Source organism: Lissotriton helveticus, chromosome 9, assembly GCF_964261635.1.
Source record: "Lissotriton helveticus chromosome 9, aLisHel1.1, whole genome shotgun sequence".
In the NCBI taxonomy this organism is placed as follows: domain Eukaryota; kingdom Metazoa; phylum Chordata; class Amphibia; order Caudata; family Salamandridae; genus Lissotriton; species Lissotriton helveticus.
In genome coordinates, this window is record NC_136070.1 from 686,280,779 (window position 1) to 686,294,074 (window position 13,296).

The 13,296-nt window shown below is 49.2% G+C and overlaps 1 protein-coding gene across 1 annotated transcript in view; it reads right to left on the reverse strand.

Annotated features, from left to right (window-relative positions):
- Positions 1 to 13,296, reverse strand: part of MRPL49 (mitochondrial ribosomal protein L49) — a 65,093-nt gene that overhangs the window by 7,634 nt on the left and 44,163 nt on the right. The window lies entirely within an intron of this gene.

Here is a 13,296-nt window from a genome sequence, read left to right on the forward strand (position 1 = left end):
AGTGATGTGGTGGTGTACCAGAGTGATGTGGTGGTGTACCAGAGTGATGTGGTGGTGTACCAGAGTGATGTGGTGGTGTCCCCGAGTGATGTGGTGATGTCCCCGAGTGATGTGGTGGTGTCCCCGAGTGATGTGGTGGTGTCCCCGAGTGATGTGGTGGTGTCCTTGAGTGATGTGGTGGTGTCCTTAAGTGATGAGGTGGTGCCCCCCGAGTGATGATGGACGGAGCGTCACTCCGTCCATCATCCCCTTTTGTATCGCTTTGTTCGCCCTAAGTGTGGCAGGGTATGCTCAGACGTGAGTCCCTTGTTCACTTGGCCACTGGATTCAAGATAGCCTGGCTGATGAGGATTATGAATCCGAAACCGGTCCCAGGATGCTTGTTTCCGGTCCAGGGAAGACATGGCTTGGCAGTTCGGGCTGGACTGTTCCCATGAGGCACAGGGTCAGACTGATTTGCATATAGCCATGTCTGAACTGGGGTGGCTGAGTGAACTAAAGAATGGTGATGGATTAAACCCAGATCAGTTGACTGGGGGTGAGTGTTTGATTTGTTCAAACGCTCCGTCCATCATCCCCTTTTGTATCCCTTTGTTCGCCCTAAGTGTGGCAGGGTATGCTCAGACGTGAGTCCCTTGTTCACTTGGCCACTGGATTCAAGATAGCCTGGCTGATGAGGATTATGAATCCGAAACCGGTCCCAGGATGCTTGTTTCCAGTCCAGGGAAGACATGGCTTGGCAGTTCGGGCTGGACTGTTCCCATGAGGCACAGGGTCAGACTGAGTTGCATATAGCCATGTCTGAACTGGGGTGGCTGAGTGAACTAAAGAATGGTGATGGATTAAACCCAGATCAGTTGACTGGGGGTGAGTGTTTGATTTGTTCAAACGCTCCGTCCATCATCCCCTTTTGTATCGCTCTCTTTAAATGGACTCCATGTACTATAGGTACATAACCAAATTGGTACTGGACACCTTGTCAGCACCTGTACAGTGCACTATAGGTGCCCAGGGCATAGGTGCATCCAAGGCCTACCAGGGGCTGCAGCATATCTTTTGCCACCCCTGGCTGCTACTTAAATCGACACAACTGGCTGTTTACACAGCTGGGGCAAGGTGGTGTACTCACCCCTTGCTTAGATATAGTATACCTATGTCTAAACCTATATCTGGACACATATATACCTATCAGTCACTCCTATGGCAGGCCTTTACAATCCTGGAGGCAGAGTGCTTGGCTTTATGTGAGATGGTGCTCTAGCATGAGCTGAGCCTGTCTGCAGTGTTCGGAACCATTTCCTTACTGCTGTTCCAGTGATACTGCCATACCATATATAATCCTCGCGGTTAATGCTAACTTTGGTTTGGCTTTATCAAAACATGTCGTGTTTGGTGTCATACATTTTGGGATACTACCCCCTCGCCAGTTCTGGCGACGGGGGTAGCATTCCACCCTTCTAGAGGGAGAAGACATGTTACTTACTGCAAATGTGGTTAATCCTAACCAGAGCCCCAGCATCACAAAATGGATGCTGCTGCCACAGACACATGTCTGGCCTCCTGCTGCTGACCAAAACTCGGCAGAGGACGCCTGGACAAAGGGTTTCCTGTCACAGGGAGGTGTCACACCACCCCAGACAGGAGATAGTGGATTGTAGCAGGGAGGGTTGAATGAAACTAGACACTGCCTGGGGCGCACAAGGTGTCTCTGGGCAGATTCCAGTCAAACCGGTTCTGGGGCCATCCAGCCCCAGTCCTGGCGCGAAACTGGACAAAGGGAAAGGGGTGTAACCACCCCCTTCCCAGGTCCCACCCATAGGAGGGACCTAGCAGGTAATCCAGCCCCCAGATTTGGAATATAGGTGTGGGCAGTGCCAATGCACATCAGATTATCCGGACTGAAACTTATGAAACGAAACTCTGGACCCTTCGACATCCCACTCCTCGTGGAAGACTGAAGAATCTCCCTTGTGGTCAAGGAGTGACCACCCTGTGCAAACAGGCACCATCCAGCACCTCGATGTTTGCTTTGTTGCAGTTCCCGCCGGAACTCGAGCGACAGAGACCGACAAGAGCCAGCTATCCTGACTTCCAACAGCCCGATCCACAGTCCATGCAGAGCTGGGACCCGTGGAGGCGACCTGAAGTGTGGGAGCGGCCATCTTGAATAAACCACGAAGCGCTGACCGTGCAGCACCCGAGGCACCCTCGAAGCTGTGCATTGGAGTTTGAGAAGCTCCAGCCCCGAGCAGCTTTTGCACCGAAGCTCACCCCTCCACACTCGAAGAGTGCTGCGTGGGGCCCTTTTGCATTTTTCTGCTCGACGCGTTGGTCCGGTCGCTTGCCCCTTGGCTAGTGGCCCCAGAACCGACGAACCTTCAAACTTGAACAGCTAGTCTGGTTGCTCCAGACTGGCACTAGCTCCCCTGAAAAGGAGCACCCGCTCAGACCTTGCTGGTCCGAGTGTTAAGCCATCTTCGAATCCTGCGTGGGTTGCATTTGCCAAGGCCTGTTGACTCCGATTTTGTAGCCGACACCGCCGACAGCGAGAGCCTTCGTGGGACAGCTCGTGATTCACTCCAGGACATCCCAAGTGCCCCAGAGACCACGTGGCAGCGGAGAAAAGCTACACGACATCGACCTGATTGCGCCCGACATTGCCTGGTTCCTTCCTGGTCACTGGATAGTGACCCAGACTCTGTCCCCTCTGCTTTCAGGTACTCTACAACTTCGATCCACCCTTGGATCGCACCGGACACTTCTCTTCTGGACGCCTGCAGCATCTTCATCTCCAGGCACCCTAGATCTTCGTGACGAAACCCGACACATCTTTGCACCTGTGCACCCGCTTCCTGTGGGTGAGGTAACACTTGAACGCCGATGCTCCTGTAGAGGTTTACACCTCTAGTGTCTAACTCTAAAGTTTTGTCCTTCTAGTCCAGTTGGAAGACTCTTAAAACTGTAACTCGATAACTTTTACGCACCATTGACTTTGCATTGGTGCATGCCTGTGCTTTCTGCACTGCACCCGAATCCCGCGGGCTACTCCCGTCCTAACTGTGGTTAGTCCAGTGTAGTCCAAGCGATTCACAAGGCCCTAGGCCTTACCCCCGATCGATTAGTGATTGTTTGTTATACCACTTTTTTTATATATGGTTTGAGTGGCCACCGGCCTCATCCAAAACTTGCAACTTGTCTATGTTTAACTGTGCTTTTATTTAAACGCTTGTGCTTCATTGCTCATAAAGAGTAGTGGGGATTATTCTAAAGAATAAATACATATATTTTGATAATATATAACTTGTGTGGTGTCCTTTCATTTGATATTACAGGATTGCATATGGTAAAACAGCTGGCTTCACATGTCCTTTGGAGTTAAGCCTTTAAGGCTGCTTAGTCCATGCTACCCCTAGGATAGTTTGTCTATAAGGTTGACTTACAACCACCACCATAAGGGATTATTTGGACTGATACAAGGTGCCCACAGAACTGTGGACATCATATACCAGGCCAACTTCTCACATTGGTGAGCAGCGGTACGGATTTGAGCTTGCTGTTGTTTTACCTTTGCAATCTTTTATCAAATTGAAAGATCACATTAAGTACCATAGGTACATATAAATAAAAGATTAGCATATTTAAGTTCTACTGAACTTAGTAGTTGTAGGTAGAAGGGCTTAGCACACCCTGACTACAACTCACTAGCAAGGTACAGTAGGAAAACACAGTGTAGGTAGGTGCATCACTTACACCACACTAGAGTCATGTCTGGCACAGGTGAAGCTACAGGCTCTCTACCTGTGACGGTTGACCCTCCACAGGCAACCTCCAACTATGACACATTCAGCCACAGAGACTTGAGTGCCTTGTGCACTGCAAGGAAGCTGAGAAAGGGTCACAACCCTACCATTCCTATCATGATAGCCATCCTAGAAAGGGATGACCTTGAGAAAGCTAGAGTAGCTCCCTCAGGATCAGGAGATGGAGTGAACCCCATAGATACTGAGAACACCTCCCCAGAAGCAGAAAATTAGGAGGCAGACCCTGAATCAGAAGGTGAAGAGTCAGATCATGGTCAAGGGGTTAACCAGGTACCAGTGGTAAGGCTTAGCCAAGCCAGCTTGGACCTACATGGAAATGGAGAGGGCCAGCACCTCCCCAGAGTACATAACAGGATTCGCCCAGGCAATAGGAGAGAGAGAAGCCCTTCCAGGGATTCTCACATTTCTAGTGCCTCAAGAGAATCACAGAGAGGAATGACTTCCCCTCAAAGAAGAGAGCATAAGGCCAGGATCACAGCAGTGAATCTTGTGAGAAGTTGGCCTGATACATGATGCTCACTAGTTCTAGTGATCACCTTGTATCATGCCAAGCAACCCTTATGGTGCAGGTTGTAAAGTCAACCTTATAGACAAGCTATCCTAGGGGTAGCATGGACTAAGCAGTCTTAGGCTAAACTCTGTAAAGGCATGTGAAGCAAGCTGTTTTACCATACACAATCCCTTGAATACCAAATGAAAGGACACCACACAGATATATATTGAAAATATATATAGATTTATTACTACAAATATCCCTGATACTCTTTATGAGCACAGAAGCAAATGCGTTAAAACAAAACACAGTTTAAATACACAAAAGTTGCACAATATGGATGAGCCCTAGGGGCCACCTAAACCATATACTAAAATAGTGGTATAAGAACCACTATGGGGAAAGTGAAGAGGCCTAGGTCCTGGGGAATCGCTGGAGCTGTTCGGGACTAGCAGTGAAGAAGTCGGGAAAGGCCCGCGGGACTCGGGAGCAGTGCGGAAAGTGCACGCTTTACCAATGCAATGTCAATGGTGCGTAAAAAGTACAAAGTTAGTTAGGAAGGAACCTTCCGAGTGACCTAGAAAGCTGAAACTTGAGACACAGACACTAGAGGTGTGTACCAGTGTGGGAACACCGGCGGAGCTGAGTTACCTCACCCACAGGAAGCGGGTGCATAGGGTCGAAGTAGTGTCGGGTTTCGTCACGCAGGTCGATGGTGCTTGGAGCTGAAGATGCTGCAGGCGGCTCGATGTGAAGAGTTCCGGTGGATCCAAGGGTGGATCTGAAGAGGTGAATACCTGAAAGCAGAGGGGACAATGTTCAAAGTCACTAGCCAGTGACTACCGTGTAACCAGAGTGGAACCAGGCGATGGCGGGTGCAAACAGGCGTCGAGGTGTAGCTTCTCTCTGCAGCCACGTGGACACGAAGGGTCGAAGACGTCCCGGAGTCGGTCACGAGCTGTCCCACGCAGGCTTCTCGCTGTTGGCGGTGTCGGCGACTTGATAGAAGCAAACAGGCCTTGGCTAAGGCAAGCCACGCAGGAATCAAGAAAGGCTTGTCACTCGGACCAGCAAGGTCAGAGCGGGTGCTCCTTTTCACAGTAGCAAGGGCAAGTCTGGAGCAACCAGACCCGCAGTGAAAGTTGTAGATTTCGTCGCCAAGATGGCCACTAGCCGCGTGGCAAGTGGACGGTTAGGCGCGTCGAGTGGCACGATGCAAAAGGGCCCCACGCAGATCGTGGAGATGCTGGGGGGCTGATCTTTGGTGCAAGGGCTGCTCGAGGTTAGGGCTTCTCAAACCCCAAAGCACAGCGTCGAGGGTGCCTCTGATGCTGCGCAGTCAGCGTCTCGGGGGTCTTCCAAGATGTCCGGTCCCACGTCTCTTGGTGCCTCCACGGGTCCCTTCTTTGCAGGGACTGTGGATCGGGCGGTGAGAAGTCTGGGAGTTTGGGTCTTGTCAGGCTCTGGGCTCGGGCTCCGGCGGCGGCAAAGCAGACGTCGAGTTGCTGGTTGGTGCCTGTGTTCACAGGGTGGTCACTCCTTGGCCACAAGGGAGATTCTCTTCCGTCTTCTGTGCAGCAGAATGTCGAAGTCCAGTCTTCTTCTTTATTTAAAGTTGATTCAGGATGATCTGAAGTCTCAGGACACAGCTCCCACTCTTATTCGAATCTGGGGGGCCGGATCACCTACTAGGTCCCTCCTCTGGGTGGAACCAGGAAGGGGGGTGGTTACACCCCCTTTCCTTTGTCCAGTTTCGCGCCAGGACTGGGGCTGGAAAGCCCCAGCACCGGTTTGAACTGGCCTATGCACAGGGACACCTTGTGTGCCCCAGGCATGTCTGATTCTATTCAGCCCTGTCCTACCCAATACACAAAATCCTGTCTGGAGTGGTGCTAGCACCTCCCCAGGCAGGAAACCCTTTGTCCAAGCTGCCCTCGCTGGAAGGACTCCCAGCAGCAGGAGGTCAGACTTGTGTCTGTGGTGGCAGCATCCATTTTGGGATGCTAAGGCTCTGTTTAACTTTAACCGGGGTTCAGGCTAGGTACATGTCGTGTCCCTCTAGAAGGGTGGAATGCTACCCCCGTCGCCAGAACTGGCGAGGGGGTAGTATTCCAATTCGTATGACACCTTACTCGACATGTTTTGATAAAGCCAAACCTAAGATAGCATTTAACCGCGAGGATTATGATGCACTTAAGAGTATATGGTATGGCAATATCATGGAACAGCTAAAGGACATGGTTCCGAGAGCTGCAGACAGGCTCAGCTCATGCCAGAGCACCATCTCACATATTTCCAAGCACTCTGCCTCCAGGATTGATGAGGCCTTCCATAGGAGTGACTGACAGGAACATATGTGTCCATTTTAGGTTAGGTATAGGCATACTACACCTAAGTAAGGGGTGGTTACACCGACTTACCCCAGCTGAGTGATCAGCCAGTTGTGTCAAATATGGAGGCCAGGCCAGGGGTGGCACAATACATGCTGCAGCCCCTGGTAGGCCTTGGAAGCACCTATGCCCTGGGTACCTGGGTACACTGTTACAGGGGCCAATAAGGTGAACCAGTTCCAATTTCGTTATGCACCTAAGGTACATGAAGTCCATTTTAAGGAGAGAGCAATTAGCCTGGGGCCCTGAATAGCAGGATCCCAGGCCAACTATGTCAAAAACCAGCTAAACACCAGGCAAAAAGTTTGGGGGTAACCATAGTCAGATATCCACCTTCCTACAAATCTCCAAATAGAAAGAGAGGAATTAGCCCTGGCCCAAGCTAGACTAGCTTTTGCAAGAGAGCAGAAGTTAAGTGGGGAGATCCCCACTGGTGGCAGCATTATCCCAAGAGATAAGGACAGGTCCTATGATCATAGAAACCTGAGTAAGATTGTGCCCCCCTACAGAGATGGGGAGGATATCCACAAATGGATAACTGCTCTTGAGAGAGCCTGCATGGTACAGCAGGTTCCTGAAGATCAGTGGGCAGCAATCTTGTGGCTCTCCTTTTCTGAGAAAGGGAGAGATAAGCTCCTCACAGTTAGATCTGAGGATGCTAAAAATTACACTGTCCTGAAGAGTGCTCTTATTGATGGGTTTGGCTTAACCACTGAGAAATACAGGTTGTTGTTCAGAGATACCCAAAAAGCTCAGACTCAGGACTGGACTGATTTTGTAGATGGTGCTACTAAGGCTCTGGAAGGTTGGCTACATGGCAGCAAATTACATGACTATACAGGATTGTATAATTTGATTACGAGGGAGCAGATCCTAAGTAATTGTCAGAACCAGCTTTTACACCAGCACCTGGTGGACTCAGATCTGACATCTCCACAAGAATTGGGTAAGAGGGCAGACAAATGGGTCAGAACCAGGATTAGGCCTAAGAATCAGGGTAATGACCAAAAGAAGGATACTTCCAAGGCTCAAGAGAAGGGTCGGGATAAATCTAAAGACAAGTCTCCCACAGGGCCCCAAAACTCCAAGGGTGGGGGTGGGTCCCAAAACACTTCCTCTGACCAGAAGAAACCTTATTGCCATGTCTGTAAAGAGCCTGGCCACTGGAAAACTGACAGCAGTTGTCCCAGGAATAACAATAAGGAAAATATACCTCCAAGTAAAGCTCCAACACCTCCTGTTACTGTCAGCAGTAATCCCCCAGGTGGTGGGAGCACCCCCAAGAATTTGGGTGGGTTTACTTTTGGAGCTCAGGTGAATTCTGGCCTAACCAGGTCCCCTAGTCCAGATACTCTTGTCTATGAAAATGGCATGGGGTTTGCCAACTTCACTGATTGCCCAAACACTTTGAGCAAGTATAGACAGGAGCCCATCATCAATGGTCAAAAAGTTGAGGCCTACAGAGACACAGGGGCTAGTATCACTATGGTGACTGAGAACCTAGTCCCCTCAAGACAACTTTTACCTGGTGCCACATATCAGATTACTAACATTGATGGAGTTCAGAAAAATCATCCCATGGCAGTAGTAAATCTCAGCTGGGGAGGTGTCACTGGCCCAAAGAGAGTGGCAGTGTCAGCAAACTTGCCTGTAGATTGTCTACTTGGGAATGATTTGGAAATCTCAGCCTGGGCTGAGGTTGAACAAGAAACCCATTCTAAAATGGTAAATGTCCATGGAAAGGTTAGTGGGGCTGTGATGGCTACAGCCCCAATCCAAGATGTCCTTCCTGAAATAGGTTGGTAGGGCTGTGCAAGACTCAGCCCCATCTTCAGCAGAATGCCTTCCTGAACAGGTTAGCAGAGCTGTTATGGTAACAGCCCATACCCAAACTGAGTCCCTTCCTGAAACGGTTGGTGGGGCTGTGATGGCCACAGCCCAAGCTCAAACTGATTCATGTGTTGTGAAACCTGAAACTATGGATCACTCCACACAAACATGGAGGAGGAAGAGAAATCTCCCTCCCACCAGACACTAGGAAAGGATCAGCCTCCTCAGGGAACTGATCTTACCCCTTGTGAAGAAACTGCCCCAGAGGTAGTCAGGCATAGCCTGGCAGAGCCCCTGATGTCAGTGGACCCTTCCAAGGTGGGACCCAGTCTGGAGCAGGTAACCTGCCCCTCTCTACCCTGCCTCAGCCAGCCCAGGACTGCAGAGGTCAAGGAGGTCAGTGAGCCCCAAAGGGCCCCCTGTCAAATAAAACACCCCCATCAGCAGATTAGGGGCACCAAAGCTAGCAGCCCCAGCAAGGTAAAAACTTTAAAAGTTCCTGAGGGATCCCCCTTACAACTAGTTAAGGACCTCCCCCTCCAGTAAGCCAACAGAAGGGACCCCGCCTCCAGCTGTAGGCAGCCAGAGGTTGACCCTGAGAGCACAGTGCAACTCAGTCAAGGAAAGAAAGGCACACATGGTGGAAGAGGATTGGAGGAAGCTGAGCCCTACATTAGTGGAGCCTCACTTCAGTACTCCATCTCAACACCAGCCTTTTACTTTGCCAAAACACACCAAAGGTAGTGATTCCCTATGGTGGAGACCCTCTGATACCCCTATGGTGAGGGATTGCTTAGTGGACCATGAGACAGGGGGTACCCATGCTAGTGCAGGTACTTCCTTATATGGCCACTTAGGCAATATAGGCTTACCTGGTCAAGGATAGCCTTATCTCCTTTCGTTTGGGGGGGGGGGGGGGCTATGTAGGAAGGTGGATACCTGACTATGGTTACCCCAGATTTTTTGCCTTGTGTTTAGCTGGTTTTCGACTTAGTTGGCCTGGGATCCTGCTAATCAGGGCCCCAGGCTATTTGCTCTCTCTTTAAATGGACTCCATGTACTATAGGTACATAACCAAATTGGTACTGGACACCTTGTCAGCCCCTGTACAGTGCACTATAGGTGTACAGGGCATAGGTGCATCCAAGGCCTACCAGGGGCTGCAGCATATCTTTTGCCACCCCTGGCTGGTACTTAAATCGACACAACTGACTGTTCACACAGCTGGGGCAAGGTGGTGTACTCACCCCTTGCTTAGATATAGTATACCCATGTCTAAACCTATATCTGGACACATATATACCTATCAGTCACTCCTATGGCAGGCCTTTACAATCCTGGAGGCAGAGTGCTTGGCTTTATGTGAGATGGTGCTCTAGCATGAGCTGAGCCTGTCTGCAGTGTTCGGAACCATTTCCTTACTGCTGTTCCAGTGATACTGCCATACCATATATAATCCTCGCGGTTAATGCTAACTTTGGTTTGGCTTTATCAAAACATGTCGTGTTTGGGGGTCATACATTTTGGAATACTACCCCCTCGCCAGTTCTGGTGACGGGGGTAGCATTCCACCCTTCTAGAGGGAGAAGACATGTTACTTACTGCAAATGCGGGTAATCCTAACCAGAGCCCCAGCATCACAAAATGGATGCTGCTGCCACAGACACATGTCTGGCCTCCTGCTGCTGACCGAAACTCGGCAGAGGACGCCTGGACAAAGGGTTTCCTGTCACAGGGAGGTGTCACACCACCCCAGATTGGAGATAGTGGATTGTAGCAGGGAGGGTTGAATGAAACTAGACACTGCCTGGGGCGCACAAGGTGTCCCTGGGCAGATTCCAGTCAAACCGGTTCTGGGGCCATCCAGCCCCAGTCCTGGCGCGAAACTGGACAAAGGGAAAGGGGTGTAACCACCCCCTTCCCAGGTCCCACCCATAGGAGGGACCTAGCAGGTAATCCAGCCCCCAGATTTGGAATATAGGTGGGAGCAGTGCCAATGCACATCAGATTATCCGGACTGAAACTTATGAAACGAAACTCTGGACCCTTCGACATCCCACTCCTCGTGGAAGACTGAAGAATCTCCCTTGTGGTCAAGGAGTGACCACCCTGTGCAAACAGGCACCATCCAGCACCTAGACGTTTGCTTTGTTGCAGTTCCCGCCGGAACTCGAGCGACAGAGACCGACAAGAGCCAGCTATCCTGACTTCCAACACCCCGATCCACAGTCCATGCAGAGCTGGGACCCGTGGAGGCGACCTGAAGCGTGGGAGCGGCCATCTTTAATAAACCACGAAGCGCTGACCGTGCAGCACCCGAGGTACCCTCGAAGCTGTGCATTGGAGTTTGAGAAGCTCCAGCCCCGAGCAGCTTTTGCACCGAAGCTCACCCCTCCTCACTCGACGAGTGCTGCGTGGGGCCCTTTTGCATTTTTCTGCTCGACGCGTTGGTCCGGTCGCTTGCCCCTTAGCTAGTGGCCCCAGAACCGACGAACCTTCAAACTTGAACAGCTAGTCTGGTTGCTCCAGACTAGCACTAGCTCCCCTGAAAAGGAGCACCCGCTCAGACCTTGCTGGTCCGAGTGTTAAGCCATCTTCGAATCCTGTGTGGGTTGCATTTGCCAAGGCCTGTTGACTCCGATTTTGAAGCAGACACCGCCGACAGCGAGAGCCTTCGTGGGACAGCTCGTGATTCACTCCAGGACATCCCAAGTGCCCCAGAGACCACGTGGCAGTGGAGAGAAGCAACACGACATCGACCTGATTGCGCCCGACATTGCCTGGTTCCTTCCTGGTCACTGGCTAGTGACCCAGAGTCTGTCCCCTCTGCTTTCAGGTACTCTACAACTTCGATCCACCCTTGGATCGCACCGGACACTTCTCTTCTGGACGCCTGCAGCATCTTCATCTCCAGGCACCCTAGATCTTCGTGACGAAACCCGACACATCTTTGCACCTGTGCACCCGCTTCCTGTGGGTGAGGTAACACTTGAACGCCGATGCTCCTGTAGAGGTTTACACCTCTAGTGTCTAACTCTAAAGTTTTGTCCTTCTAGTCCAGTTGGAAGACTCTTAAAACTGTAACTCGATAACTTTTACGCACCATTGACTTTGCATTGGTGCATGCCTGTGCTTTCTGCACTGCACCCGAATCCCGTGGGCTACTCCTGTCCTAACTATGGTTAGTCCAGTGTAGTCCAAGCGATTCACAAGGCCCTAGGCCTTACCCCCGATCGATTAGTGATTGTTATACCACTTTTTTGATATATGGTTTGAGTGGCCACCGGCCTCATTCAAAACGTGCAACTTGTCTATGTTTAACTGTGCTTTTATTTAAACGCTTGTGCTTCATTGCTCATAAAGAGTAGTGGGGATTATTCTAAAGAAGAAATACATATATTTTGATAATATATAACTTGTGTGGTGTCCTTTCATTTGATATTACAGGACTGCATATGGTAAAACAGCTGGCTTCACATGTCCTTTGGAGTTAAGCCTTTAAGGCTGCTTAGTCCATGCTACCCCTAGGATAGCTTGTCTATAAGGTTGACTTACAACCACCACCATAAGGGATTGTTTGGACTGATAAAAGGTGCCCACAGAACTGTGGACATCATCTACCAGGCCAACTTCTCACAATATATAAAAGGAAAATAATAAAGAGATATAAATTTGGATTGCATAAAGTTCCATATGTGCAGGTACGGATAGATAGTTAGAAATTCAGACTTTCAGGTGCTCCTGCATGTAGAAACTCAATTTTCTGTGTGTGTATTTTATAAATATTTATATATATATTTGATTTTATTTTATTTCCCACAATATTTCAATAGTGAAGCACTCAAAGATACAATTGTTAAGATCATATGTACATATATTTATATATTAGAAGTAGATGCATGAATGTATTTCTTTCGAAACAAATCAATCTTGTTGCTTGCTCATACCAATATGTTAAAACATATGATGCTCTTCTGTTTGGAAAAGAACATCTTTTGGTTCAAAAATACTTTTGGGAGGTCTCTTGTCGCAAGACTCAAGGAGATTCAGGAAGAATCTTTAATGGAAGACGATGACCATTTGTACTTCCTGCGTACAAAGGGACCAACAGCCAAAGAAAAGGGTTTGGGAGGAAGTGCAAGAAGTGACTTTAGGTAAATGAGCTTCCACACCACAACATATTTGCTACCTCTCAACATACAATTAGTTCTCACGGGGTGAGCAGAGCGTGCTTCAGGTCCTTCCGTATGAATCTGTGTTCTGTCATGCTTAATTCCTAACAACATGGCTAGCTCTAAACATGATGCCCACACACGTGGCTTAGTATTTGTTTTAGTCATTTATTGCCAATACTCTACGAGGCCATGCTTTGCCCCCCATCCTTTCCTCGTCATAGATAATTGTATAACTTTAATGTGGTTTCCAACTGTTGTGCTAGGCAGTGTTGATATTTTGAAATCAGTTAATAATGAATGTAATTTTATTTTCTTGATATGAAGATGTTGTAAAGTTGTTTGCGGAGTGTTCTGTAGCGGCTTTCTTTCTATTTCATCATTTTACTGTAACTCTTTCTCATGAAGGGGAAATACATTAAATCAAGAGATTGTTTCAACCAGCTCTCTCTATTGTACAGCATGGGAATATCATTCTGAAACACCAAATGGGCCTAGTTACTTTTTCATAATTCTTATATTCTCCCTGATACACAATGTTGACAGTCCTTCTTACTTCGAACGTGCATGAAATATTTTAATATTTGCAA